This window comes from Pinus tabuliformis, chromosome 3_2 (genome assembly GCF_031772625.1).
Source record: "Pinus tabuliformis cultivar Carrire ecotype Pingquan chromosome 3_2, CPIR1, whole genome shotgun sequence".
Taxonomy (NCBI): domain Eukaryota; kingdom Viridiplantae; phylum Streptophyta; class Pinopsida; order Pinales; family Pinaceae; genus Pinus; species Pinus tabuliformis.
The window spans coordinates 1076878087-1076892999 of record NC_142302.1 but is presented as its reverse complement, the minus strand read 5'-3'; the positions used below and the strand labels follow the sequence as shown (position 1 = coordinate 1076892999).

Sequence of the window (14913 nt, the reverse complement as noted above, 5' to 3'; positions counted from 1 at the left end):
TCATTCATTTTTGTGTAGTGTGGTTTGGTGTGTTAGTTTTCAAACAACTTTCCTGTTTACTATGTTTTTCCCTACTTTGCAGATGTCTGTGACTCCTCACATCGGTTTCGCTGATGGTGCTTGTTGTAGTACCAGATCTATCCTTCGCGGCATGGGCCATTTATGACCCTCATGGTGAGTTGATTGATCTTCAAGGTATTTTTTTAGGTCGTACAACTAATAACATTGTTGAATACAACACAATTATCGAATTGTTGTTAGAAGCCATTGCTCTTGACATTTGGGAATTGGTTGTCAACCTGGATTCACAGCTTATTGTCCTTCAACTCAATGGGAAATATTCCGTCAGAAACCCTTAGATATTGAGAATGTATCTACGTATTCGTCTACTGGAAAGAAATTTTGATTACATTACATATCATCATATTCCCAGACACATGAATACATTGACAGATGCATTAGCTAATTATGTGTTGGATAGACATTTACGAAACATGTGAAAAGCTAAAACAAATCATTTGTACCATAGTAAGTAAGAAAATACAACACACACACACACACACACACACACACACACACATATATATATATATATATATATATATATATATATATATATATATATATATATATATATATATGGTGATAATGTTTGATACATCAAAACCCCAAAAAATAATATGTGTGCTCAAATAACATCCATGACTTGCAGGCCTCATATATCTGTGGCATGCAGGCCTAAAAAATGTAAATGTTGGACCCAGGAGCTAATCAACATGGTGACCATGGTAACATGAAACTGCTTGTGCTACACGAGTCAGCAATCGACAGATCCGATCAGATAACCCCACCATATGCCTCTGGTATTGGTGTGGGATGTCTCCCACCTGAACATACTCTGGGATACCACGATTCAACTCCTCAAGGTTCCTCGCAATCTCCTCCTTGTTGTTGCTTCCTTCCTGATAAGGAGTGACATCAAACTAGCGAGCGACGTGCCTGGCTATTAGGGACATCTCAGTAGGACACTCTGGTCCAACATCTGCATTGATAAAACAAAATGTTATAAACACATATATATCAAAAACAATTAAAAATCAAAAAATTAAAAATTGATTTTTTACCTTCATTGTCGAAATCCTCCCCATCTGGAAGCAGCATATCCGGATCTTTGCAGAAGTCGGTATCGATGTATGGCCAATCCTCCACTACAATCAACTGTCATCATAGCCATGAGAAGAAGGCGGGTTTGTAGGACATATGTTGGCCCCTGGTGATCCTAGGCATCAAACGACTCCAACGGACCATCTGTGGGTCTCGTGGCATCGATGGATCTACCTCAGTCAGCTGGTACTAGAACAACGGAACCCGATCCAGGAAGAAGGTCACTAGCACAGATCCAAAGCAAAATTGCTTCAAATTCCCTGCCTTAGCTTTTGATAGTTGGTGTTTCATGTTGATATTCATGGCTTTCGCCCAATTGAAGATCGTCGGTGTTGTACAGTCGATAGCATATAGAAATTTCGACTTGTTGGTTTCGTGCTCTGCTTAGGACCCAGCCACTCTATTGATGGTCAACAATAGCACTCTCAGTGTAAGATCTCGCACAATGGCAATCTCGATCTTGCCACTCTTGGATTTGAGGGCTTCTGGGAAATGTTCAGCGAGTAGCATGGATATGCTTGCCCCAATCGACCGTGACCCATATAGGTTGATTGGTTACCCTCTCCGGGGCAGTCTTGTGATGAAATAGATGTTTGAAGTTTCCAACTCTAGCTTCTGGTCACCAATGATAAAAATTTCCCGATTTATGTTCCAAAGACTAATCAGGTATCGAAGTAGCTCAGGTTGAGCCCACATCCCTGGTGTGAGAAAGAAATTGAGGATCCCACAGTTCCTCAAGGCATCCAAGAAGTTCGGATCAGCCATTACTTGGGTGTCCACATCTTCATGCTCACGTTCTTTCCAGTCTACCATTTTCGACGATTCTTTCTTGCAAAAACCATGTATTCAAGTCAATAATCATTTTTGGCAACTAAAATTTGGATTCAAACAATGGATTTAAGAGAAAAATGGTTTTTTCTTTGTTCACGGCGCTGGTGCGCCTGTTTTAAAAACAGTTGCGCCGAAGGCGTGGTTGGTCGTTTTAGCAACCCTCGGCCGCTACGATTCTGTGCCCGAAATTCATGCCGACCGAGGGCAATTTTTTTTGCCAAAACCTCCCTCAAAAATCCAAAAAATGGATAAAAGCATGAATAAATAGTATGGAAATGGAGCTTAAGGACTTGGCTCTTACTTGCAACTAGCAGCTCGGTGAATGATCTACTGGATCTCCCACAATCTGCTTCAGAAAAATTAGGGCAAAAGTGGGTAAAATGTTTTTCACAAGGTAAAATGGTAAATGGTAAAAAAATTTACTTTTCCCTCCTTTTATTCAGTTTTTCATGAAATATTAGGGTTTTTAAGTATTTTTGACCTATTTTGCCTCAAGAATTGGATAATGCATTTTACCTTTTGCGCAGCGACAAGTGATGGATGTTCGACGATGGTACTGAGTCACGTTTCAGTTCTTTTCTCGACTCGTAAAACTCAAATGAAAAGATTGCTGAGTATTTTTCCATTTTGACTCGTAAAAGAGAATAAAATGGGGGGTCCAATTTCAAGCTCTTTTTTGACCCTTTAAACACGAAAATATTGTCAAGCTCCTGTCGTTTTGAGCTCGTTAACGGATGTGAAACGTCGTGCGCCCAATATGCATTTACCCCTTTTTCGGGCTAGGATGCACTATTTACGAAAAAGTTACTCCTTGACTGAAATGGTCAAGTGGTTCTCTCAAGTATCGTTTTCTACCTTTTCGGGCTCAAGAGACACAAATGTACGAAAAGGGACCATGTGGAGTTTTTGTTTCCGTGTCTTTTTCAAACTCTCTAAACATGAAAAAGATACCGAGTTGCACCTTTGTCGGACTTGTTAAAACATACAACGACATTGGATTTGTCACCATGACGAACATGAGCTTCTACTTCCTAAGGCTCGTTAAAATTACTAGGTCCGATTCATCCAAAGGATGAACTTACAGTGCAAGCATATGCTATCCCCTTCAAGCTTGCGATTAAAAAATAATTGGGGTACTTCATCTTCGACCTTCCTGGGTTGGGCCTTTTTTGCCTTCCTTTTGATCTCCGCCACGTCATCATGACCACTGATCCTCTAGATCCAAAAGCTGCCAAACTTCCAGTCGTGTTGCCGATATGTTCAAGAGTTGTCCTTCTACAGTTACACTTACCTTGATTCTCTGTATCATCTGTTAGTTCCAATCTTCGCAGCCTGTCACCAGTGATCAAAATGGGCTCTTACTATGTCTGGTTTTCAGAGATGTTTTTCACATGAGCTTCAGCGCAAAACATTTCATAAGTATGTTCATCAGAAGTGGCTCAGAGAAATCTTTCCAATGATATATCACATTCCTGAAACCGGCTTCTGGATCAGAAGATATGAATGAATAAATGATTGACTCAAAGATCTCCCAGTGCAGCAGTTCATGTATTTAATGATCTCTTGAGGAAAAGGAGATGCAATTCTTAATATTTGAGAATCTGCTTCCAATTCATGGCATAGGGCAATGTACATTGTTGATAGTGATATTATTTTGAATGACAAAGATCTTCAGTTTGCTAAGGTGGCTAGAACATCAATGGCTATGCAGACATATCATCAAGCTCTACATAGTCTTTTGAAGTGTCCACCAAATGGTTCAATTGTTCTTGACCATATATTAGCACTAACTATCCATATGCATCAGGATTTCATGAGACTATTGGGGCCATCAAACCATAGAAGCACAAACCCTCCACTTACTCTGGTTCTTGGGAAGTGGGTTTGCAAGAAAAGTAGAACTGTTGGTGAGGAGATTGCAACTTTTCTTATTTCCTGCAAATTTCTGCTGCCCAAGTCTTGGAAAGAATCTCTTCATGCAAGCATAAATGTTTCTCTATCAAGTATATTGATGTATGTTGCAGATTTTATTTAATGATGTATTAATAGTATTATACGTGACATAGACCATTAGTTAATTACTCATTTAAGTCAAGAGAGTTGAAAATATCAAGATGCACCTATGCTATGATGTTCAAATCAGATATTTAGATAATTCATGCCTCTACTAAACCTAATTTCTCAAGGGGAGATTGGAAAATGAAGAACAACATCAGTGATTGACACAAACAGCTTACAACCAAAAACTTAGTTGTTGTATCAGTATTTTTCTCTCACCAATATCAATGCCAAATTCAAATGATACGAAGGCTACAGGATTTCTAGACATGCAGTCCACTGAAATAGGCAAGAGATGTATCACTTTGGATGATATGTTTTCAGGATGGTTTATTGAAACATGGTTTAGCTTCCTATGATGTAACATAATAATCAATGGGCCATTATTTCTTCATCTCAATCTTGGTATGAACGATATATAGAACTAAACTCAATTACATGAAGTTTAATGAATTGGAATATTACTTAGATAATCCTGTTATGGGTGATCACAAGATGAATTTTTTGGGCTACTCAACCATCAACTTCTTTTCTTAAGTGATTCCATATGCTACTGCAGGTGTTAGGAATTGTGGACGAGATGCAATTCATGAATTTAAAATGCTTGTTAGAGAAGCACACAAGCATGGTATTGAGGTGCTGATGGACGTTGTGTTTAATTACATTGCTTTTGGGGCAAACTATCCTCACTCAAGAAAGTGATTGATCTAGTATATTATTCTGGTGCTATGAAGTTATGTGTTGGGGCCTTGTCTTCTTATTTGGAGGCACTCCATTTTTCTTAAGGCACAAGGAAACTGTCATTATTGATGAAGGTGAACCTTATGGCATCCTCACAGTAGGTTTTGAGATGCTTGAGGCTCCAACACAATTATCACAAGTTGAATTGGAGAGGCTCATTAATGCAGCATTCAACTCCTGGATGGGATCCTCGCTTTTGTCATTGGATGAAGAGGATGGAGCTCTCATTGAATATCATAAAGAAGGAGACTCTTCATCATCATAATTATTGTTATATCAATCTATTGTTAGTGAGTGTAAGGCCAGACTTTCTAAACAGTTTGGTGAAATTGTTGAACAACCTGTAGTGCGTGACTCCTAGTTGTGGAAAGCATTTTCTGGTCTGCTCAGACTTGGTGATGGTCCTGAGGCAATCACATTATTCTTACGTTCTTAGTATTCATGACTTGAGAGAAATATACAAAGTATTTTGCCTTCCATTCCATTCTACCCTGAAACTTATGCTACGAATCTAGCACAACTGGTTTTTTCAGTCATTTCACAAGCAACAAAGAAATTTTGCAACAATTTCTGTAGATGCACTAGAATATTCTGCAAATTTTTTTAAAATGGGCTCAGAAAGAAATCAAACATTTTGTGAAGCTGGTGAAGAAATACACATCCTTCTCAAATCCAGAAGTAGGTTTTCGTGCTGCCACGATGTGTGTGCAGGCTTATTTCTCGCTTTGTTCATTGTTGGAGAAGGAAGGCTTGATATTATCTCCATATCTCTTAGAGCAGACTCAGCTGTATTGGGAATAGGTTGTACAAGCAAACTTAAAACAGGTTGAGGAAGATATTTGTGTTGTTACATAAAGTGATGATTAGGTCCTCACTTTACCAATTAACGATATTCTTGTGAACCACACATCACAGATACAAAACACTGCTAGTTTCGTTTGTCAAGTTAAGTTGTCTAATAGTGCATTCAAATTTATTTCAGTGGTACAGGGCACTGTAGAATGCTTGACCCCATTCACAATTGTGCACTTTGGACGGAGTATTCTGAAATGGCTTGCTTGCCTTTTTTGAAATCTATATGAACACTTGTATGGGAGCTATACGCTATACCTCAGAAGAGGAAAATAGCACAAAGTTCATAGATAACTCTAATTTGATTTGTGCGGAAACAGAGACTCAACAACTTGCCCTTTTGGGAAATGCGTCAGCCCTTGTTGATGAACCGATACTACTTTCTATCTCAAAATTTTTGGGATAGCAAACTGAAAACCAAGAATGCACATGCAAAACAGCAACAACAGAGCAGCTTGCATCACTCCCTGTAGAACTCAAGGAGTGGAGACGCCATCTTCAACGTGTAGGAGACATACTGAGAGATCATTTTTGTCGGCAATATGTCCTTGGCCTCATATATTCTAGAGAAGGCACTGTGAAATTGACTGGAAATACATACCTAAATGGGAAGAATGAGGATTTATTTTGGGACGCAGATACAATGCCCTCTTTGTCTTTCCAGGCATTATTCATGAAATTGAATGAGATTTCACAACTTGCTGCAATTGTGTTGGTTGGAAAACACAAGGTGGTGAAGAAATTGCTCACAAAGCTTCCTTGACAATGACAACGGATCAGACAAGCATGAGCGTAGAAAGAGGACTGATCAATTTTGAGGATGAAAGCAATGATAGATGTCATAGTGTGAAACTTTATAGTGATAATAATGTCTGTTATTATTGCAGCTCCACTTCTGAGGAAATATTTGCTGATAGACATGAAGCGAGACATTCCAAGAGTTCATATGATAAATATGAAAGTGGGCACGGAAGTAGGTCCCGTGAAAGGAAGCAGAGTAGTTTTGATGACAAGTATGAAAGTGGTGTCTCATCTGATGGATATAAGCCCATTGATACTTCTGTTTCATATGTCAGTGGACACTGTAGTAAAGAGCACAGCTAAGGAAGCAGCCATGATAGATGGGGAATGTCTGCAGACATAATGCTTCTTCTAAAAAAAATTCACAAAATCATTGTCATTGAACTTAGATAATGTGGAAGATTTGGAAACAAGTGAGATATTTTAGGATTAAAATCATCGAATAATCAAGTCCCAGATTTGAGGAAATGGAGATCAACTTTTGAAAGAGGAAAATTAGTGGTAAAAACTGAAGTGTCAGAGTTGCCAGGCACAAATCCAGCAGTAGTTGAGGAAAATCTCAGATCTTAGGGCTCAATATTAGCAGTCAAAGGGTGAAATGGCAGTAGAAAGGAAGATTTTGTGGAATTCCACCCTTAAAGGAAGCATATCTTGACCAAAATTCATTAATTTTGGTTTTCAAAACAGCTCTATTTACCATAGTTCACGAGAGTTTTTTAATATTGTTTAGTTTATAATATTGTTTTATGATAGGATTTCATTATTATTATTATTATTTTTTATTTCCTATATTGAGGAAATTAAAATGATTTTGTAATATTATATAAGTAGGATTATTTTGAAAGAATAGGGGGTTCGATTTTGCAGTAGAGTGAGGCTGCTTTGGACTGTGTAAAGCTTTTTCTGAATATTATTTTTAATGGAGTAGTTTCTGCCCTTTAGATTTGGGATCCATCACGGTGTTTAATGTCTAGCATGTGTTCCTTGTAAGATCACTTACATACTTTATTTTTTCCGCTAATTCTTCTTACAACATTATCTAGGGGAAGTGTTAGGAATCCATCCACGCACAATGCTCCTTTCACAATGATTTTGTTGTTAAATGTAGTGGGTCTTTGCAGAATCCATCCTCTGTTAGATGCTCTATTGAGTAACCTTGTGTTTCTCTTTCTTCTATCGCTGCCACTATAGATCCATCCCTTGATTGATGCCTGCAGGGCAGTGGGCTTTCTCCTCTTTTCTTCTCTCATTTACATCTTTTATCTAGTTGAGCATTGCGTCTACTTTGCCCCAAGTTTTCCGCCAGAAATTGGCATTGACTCCATAGCCCAATGGTCCTTTATCTTGCTGTTTTCGACCCAAAACGTTCAAACAAATACCTGCACTTTATAGATAGCCTAAGATTCATTTGTTACAGCCACCCTTCGTTGGCAAAGAGAGAGCCCTCTTTGCTATGGCAGGGCTAGATTCTAGATCAAAAGCTTGGTTTGTGGTTACCTCAAGATTGCCTTTTCTCAGCCTTGAGGTACAATCCTGAGTGCTAGCATATTGGCGTCATTGCCAGGGAATGAGGTGATAGATCTTCTCCGGGAAAGATTGTTCAAGTTGCAGATCTGATTGCTGATGGTGGACAACAGTCAGATACATATGAAGGCTGAAACATCTGCCTGGCAACTCCACTATTTGAAATCCCAAGTTTCAAAGTATTGATGGTGGCACCGCTGGCTAAATGAAGGAATCAGGTGTTGCTTCTATTTATTCAAGGTATTCATGTATCCATTTTTCTAATATGCCTAGTTTTCCTAATCAATTACCGAAGGATGCATATATTTTGAGCAATGCCCCTAAATTCAATGGGGAAGATTTGACTTTGACTTTTGAACATATAGCAAATTTTAAAACATTTGTGGAAATTCTTAGAGTAAAAAAAGAAGATGTCTTCATCAAATTGTTATTTGATTCGTTTCAAGGAAAATGTAGAAGATGGATTAAAGGTTTTCCTATCAGATCTATTAAGTCATTTGCAAATTTTTGGCGTATCTTTCTTGAAACATGGATGGAGAAAGAGGAAGAATTCAAAATATAGGTGGCCTCTATTCAAGGCTTTAGAGAATGGGAAGATATGTGTACAGATGATGAGGTAGATGAGAACTTTGCTTCATCTCTTTCTTCTTATCTGAAATCCTGTCAATGTAGCCATGAAGTTAAGATGGATTTTTGCAAGAGTTTGCCATTAAAATTGAAGAAGATCTTGCCGAGTTGGAGATCCAAATACAGTCCCAGGATCTGGACTGTCAAGTCCCATTCTTTGGGGACCTTTTTCAACAGAAGGAAGGAAAGGTAAGGCCACCCTTGGATGTTTGCATTGACAGTTTGCAGCTGGAAGCATATGTTGAGGAGTTAGGGCAGCAGACATGGTCTGGTTTCTATGATCCTATTGTTGCATATATGTAATATTTTTTCAGTTTGAATGACAAACCAGATTGTCTTTTAAACAGCCAAAATCATTGTGTGCATGTATGGCTGTTAGCATTTCCAATTGTGTCCTGGTTCAAGCAATCCCTAGCATCATCATTGCCACAACTGCTTGATTGGTTGATTTGGCACTATAGCATCACTTGATCTAGTAATTTTGTAGCAAAGTAGGGTAGGTTTGTACATAAATAAGCTACCCAAGGCATCATTTCAATTTTCGGCATTCGTTTCAATTTCCTAATAAACAGGTTGCAGTATGTGTGTTTTGGGTTGGTATAAGTTGTTCAGGTTTGCATTTGTTGGTGACCGTATTGGCCCAATCAGCTAGGCACTTGGTCTACGGTGTTCTTGACACCTCCAAGGAGCTGCCATCCCCAATAAGGCCAATGATAGTTCCAGTCTTCGCAGCCTGTCACTAGTGATCAAAATGGGATTTTACTATATCTGGTTTTTAGAATTTTTTCACATGATCTTCAATGCAAAACATTTCATAAGTGTGTTCATGAGAAGTGGCTCAGAAAGATATTTCCAATGGTATATCACACTCCCGAAACGGGCCTTTGGATCAGAAGATATGATCGAATGAATGATTGACTCAAAGATCTCCTAGTGCAGTAGTTCATGTATTTAATGATCTTCTGAGGAAAAGGAGATGCAATTCTTGGTAATTGAGAACCTGCTTCCAATTCGTGGCATAGGTCACTGTACATTGCTAACATTGATATTATTTTGAATGACAAAGATCTTCAGTTTGCTAAGGTGGTTAGACCATCAATGGCTATACAGACGTATCATCAAGATCTACATAGTCTGTTGAAGTGTCCACCAAATGGATCAATTGTTCTCGACCATGCTATAGCACTAGCTATCCATATGTAGTAGGATTTCAAGATACTGTTGGGGCCATCAAACCATAGAAACACAAACCCTCCACTTACTCTGGTTCTTGGGAAGTGGGTTTGCAAGAAAAGTAGAACTGTTGGTGATGAGATTGGAACTTTTCTTGTTTCCTGCAAATTTCTGCTGCCCAAGGCTTGGAAAGGATCTCTTCATGCAAGCATAAATGTTTCTTTATCAAGTATACTGATGTATGTTGCAGAGTTTATTTAATGATGTATTATTAGTATTATATGTGACAGAGACCATTAGTTAATTACTCATTTAAGTCAAGAGAGTTGAAATTATCAAGATGCGCCTATGCTATGATGTGCAAGTCAGATATTTAGATAATTCATGCCTCTACTAAACCTAATTTCTTAAGGGGAGATTGGAAAATGAAGAACAACATCAGTGATTGAAATAGACATCTTACAACCAGCAACTTAGTTGTTGTATCAGTCTTTTTCTCTCACCAATATCAATGCCAAATTCAAATGATACAAAGGCTACAGGATTTCTAGACACGCAGTCCATTGAAATAGGCAAGAGATGTATCACTTTGGATGATATGTTTTCAGGATGGTTTATTGAAACATGGTTTAGCTTCCTATGATGGAACCTAATAATCAATGGGCCATTATTTCTTCATCTCAATCTTGGTATGAATGATAGATAGAACTAAACTCAATTACGTGAAGTTTAATGAATTGGAATATTACTCAGATAATCCTGTTATGGGTGATCACAAGATGAATTTTTGGGGCTACTCAACCATCAACTTATTTTCTCCAATGATTCAATATGCTGCTACAGGTGTTAGGAATTGTGGACGAGATGCAATTCATGAATTTAAAATTCTTGTTAGAGAAGCACACAAGCATGGTATTGAGGTGCTGATGGACGTTGTATTTAATTACATTGCTTCTGGGGCCAACTATCCTCACTCAAGAAAGTGATTGATCTAGTATATTAGTCTAGTGCTATGAAGTTATGTGTTGGGGCCTTGTCTTCTTATTTGGAGGCACTCCATTTTTCTTAAGGCACAAGGCAACTGTCATTCTTGATGAAGGTGAACCTTATGGCAGCCTCACAGTAGGTTTTGAGATGCTTGAGGCTCCAACACAATTATCACAAGTTGAGTTGGAGAGGTGCATTAATGCAGCATTCAACTCCTAGATGGGATCCTCACTTTTGTCATCAGATGAAGAGGATGGAGCTCTCATTTAATATCAGAAAGAAGGAGACTCTTCATCATCAAAATTCTTGTTATATCAATCTGTTGTTAGTGAGTGTAAGGACAAACTTTCTAAACAGTTTGCTGAAATTGCTGAACAACTTGTAGTGCATGGCTTTGAGCTGCGGAAAGCATTGTCTGGTCTGCTCAGACTTGGTGATGGTCCTGAGGCAATCACATTATTCTTACATTATTATCATTCGCGACTTGAGAGAAATATACAAAGTATTTTTCCTTCCATTCCATTCTACCCTAAAACTTATGCTACAAACCTAGCACAACTGGTTTTTTCAGTCATTTCACAAGCAACAAAGAAATTTTGCAACAATTTTTGTAGTTGCATCAGAATATTCTGCAAAATTTTTAAAATGGGCTCAGAAAGAAATCAAACATTTTGTGAAGTTGGTGAAGAAATACGCATCCTTATCAAATCCAGAAGTAGGTTTTCGTGCTGCCACAATGTGTGTGCAGGCTTCTTTCTCGCTTTGTTCATTGGTGGAGAAGGAAGGCTTGATATTATCTCCATATCTCTTAGAGTGGACTCAGCTGTATTGGGAACGGGCTTTACAGGCAAACTTAAAAAAGGTTGAGGAAGATATCTGTGCTATTACAGAAAGTGATGATTGGGTCCTCACTTTACCAGTTAATGATATTCTTGTGAACCACACATCATAGATACAAAATGCTGCTAGTTTCGTTTGTCAAGTTAAGCTGTCTAATAGTGCATTCAAATTTATTTCAGTGGTACAGGGCACTGTAGAACGCTTGACCCCATTCGCAATTGTGCACTTTGGAGGGAGTATTTTGAAATGGATTGCTTGCCTTTTTTGAAAGCTATATGAACACTTGTATGGGAGCTATATGTTATACCTCGGAAGAGGAAAATAGCACAAAGTTCATAGATAACTCTAATTTGATTTGTGCGGAAATAGAGACTCAACAACTTTCCCTTTTGGGAAATTCGTCAACCCTTGCTGATGAACTGATACTACTTTCTATCTCAAAATTTTTGGGACAACAAACTGAAAACCAAGAATGCACATGCAAAACAACAGCAACAAAGCAGCTTGCATCACTCTCTGTAGAACTCAAGGAGTGGAGATGCCATCTTCAACATGTAGGAGACATATTGAGAGATCATTTTTGTCAGCAATATGTCCTTGGCCTCATATATTCTAGAGAAGGCACTATGCAATTGACTGGAACTACATACCTAAATGGGAAGAATGAGGATTTATTTTGGGATGCAAATACAATGCCCTCTTTGTCTTTCTAGGCATTATTCATGAAATTGAATGAGCTTGCACAACTTGTTGCAATTGTGTTGGTTGGAAAACACAAGGTGGTGAAGCAATTGCTCACAAAGCTTCCTTGACAATGACAACGGGTCAAACAAGCATGAGCATAGAAAGAGGAATGATCATTTTGAGGATGAAAGCAATGATAGATGTCATAGTGTGAAACTTTATAATGATAATAATGTCTGTTATTATTGCAGCTCCACTTATGAGGAAATATTTGCTGATAGACATGAAGGGAGACATTCTAGGAGTTCATATGATAAATATGAAAGTAGGCACGGAAATAGGTCCCGTGAAAGGAAGCAGAGTAGTTTTGATGACAAGTATGAAAGTGGTGTCTCGTCTGATGGATATAAGCACGCTGATACTTCTGTTTCATATGTTAGTGGACACTGTAGTAAAGAGCCCAACCAAGAAAGCAACCATGATAGATGGGGAATGTCTGCAGACATAATGCTTCTGCTAAAAAAAGTTCACAAAATCATTGTCATTTAACTTAGATAATGTGGAAGATTTGGAAACAAGTGAGATATTTTAGGATTAAAATCATCGAATAATCAAGTCCCAGATTCGAGGAAATGGAGATCAACTTTTGAAAGAGGAAAATTAGTGGTAAAAACTGAAGTGTTAGAGTTGCCAGGCACAATTCCAGTAGTAGTTGATGAAAATCTCATATCTTAGGGCTCAATATTAGCAGTCAAAGGGTGAAATGGCAGTAGAAAGGCAAATTTTGTGGAATTCCACCCTTAAAGGAAGCATATCTTGAACAAAATTCACTGATTTTGGTTTTCAAAACAACTCTATTTGCCATAGTTCACGAGAGTTTTTTAATATTGTTTAGTTTATAATATTGTTTTATGATAGGATTTCATTATTAATTTTATTTTCTACTTTTTATTTCCTATGTTGAGGAAATTAAAATGATTTTGTAATATTATATAAGTAGGATTAGTTTGAAAGAATAGGGGGTTTGATTTTGCAGCAGAGTGAGGCTGCTTTGGACTGTGTAAAGCTTTTTCTGAATATTATTTTTAATGGAGCAGTTTCTGCCCTTTAGATTTGGGATCCATCACGGTGTTTAATGTCCAGCATGTGTTCCTTGTAAGATCACTTACATACTTTATTTTTTCTGCTAATTCTTGTTACAACATTATCTAAGGGAAGTGTTAGGAATCCATCCACGCACGATGCTCCTTTCACAATGATTTTGTTGTTAAATGTAGTGGTTATCTTTGCAGAATCCATCCTTTGTTAGATGCTTTGTTGAGTAACCTTGTGTTTCTCTTTCTTATAATGCTGCCACTGTAGATCCATCCCCTGATTGATGCCTGTAGGGCAGCAAGCTTTCTCCTCTTTTCTTCTCTCATTTACATCTTTTATCTGGTTGAGCATTGCATCTACTTTTCCCCAAGTTTGCCGGCAGAAACCGGCATCGACTCCATAGCCCAATGGTCCTTTCTCTTGTTGTTTTCGACCCAAAACTTTCAAACAAATCCCCACACTTTATAGCTAGCCTAAGATTCATTTATTGCAGCCACCCTTCGTTGGCAAAGAGAGAGCCCTCTCTGGTCTGGAAGGGCTAGATGCCAGATCGAAAGCTTGGTCTGTGGTTACCTTGGGATTGCCTTTTCTCAGCCTTGAGGTACAATCCTGAGTGCTAACATCTTCCAAAATCATTTTGCATCGCTTTTTCTCGTGTTGACGATGTGGGATACATTATGGCCCTCCTTCAACACGATCGCTCCCTGTCGACTTCAGATCATTATCCAGGAAGTTGACTGAGAGACTCCCTTGCAGTACCTTAGAGCTTGCATGCCCTAATGGAAATTTCTTCGCACTCGACAAAAAGTTCACATCATTGGCTTTCGATCGGGTGATTTCATGGGTGTTCGAATTCTGTTCCTTTATTCACATTCCGTGAATTGTGCTGATAGTACCTTGAGGACCATTTTCATTATTGGTGGTTTCTCTCGCGATAGTTAACAATTTACATCATTGGCTGGTAATCAAGTGATTTTCTAGCATGTTCGACGTCAACACATCTATTCACGTGTTAGAATTTGTACTTTGATCGAGTCGTGTTGGAGCACAAGACCCTAGACTCAGATTACAAAAGTCCAAGTTACAAGGCAGTGTGATGTGATTGTACTGATATGCATGTCTCTCTCAGATGGATGGATGCGACCATACCATGAGTTGTCATATGTGATCCTTCTCATTATTGGATGGCTGTGAAAATACCTTGGTTTCGATATGATCCTCTTTATCGGATGGTTGCGCCCATACCTGGATCCATTTACATGATCATTCTCTAGATGGATGTGTCCATACCACAATTCATGTATCATTTAGTAGAGTTTTCAGTAATGTATATGTATCTGTACTTTCTTGTAGGTTTTCCAATGATAGACTTTGGTTCCCCGCACTGGTTCATAAAGCATTTCACCCCTCACTCTAGTTCGGCCTTCATGCTTTAGGGGGCATCTGTTACACAACATTTTGTCACTATCCCTGTACTCCCCATTCCACGATCTTGGAGGACCTCTACAGTGAACCCTACATGCTTTCACTTCATGA

At 38.4% G+C, this 14913-nt stretch overlaps 2 pseudogenes; both read left to right on the top strand.

Moving 5' to 3' along the window:
* The first annotated feature begins 5068 nt into the window (after nucleotides 1-5068).
* On the top strand, nucleotides 5069-6409 carry LOC149184403 (exocyst complex component EXO84C-like; annotated as a pseudogene).
* Nucleotides 6410-6411: 2 nt separating this feature from the next.
* Nucleotides 6412-12410, top strand: LOC149184402 (exocyst complex component EXO84B-like; annotated as a pseudogene).
* The last annotated feature ends 2503 nt before the right edge of the window (nucleotides 12411-14913 follow it).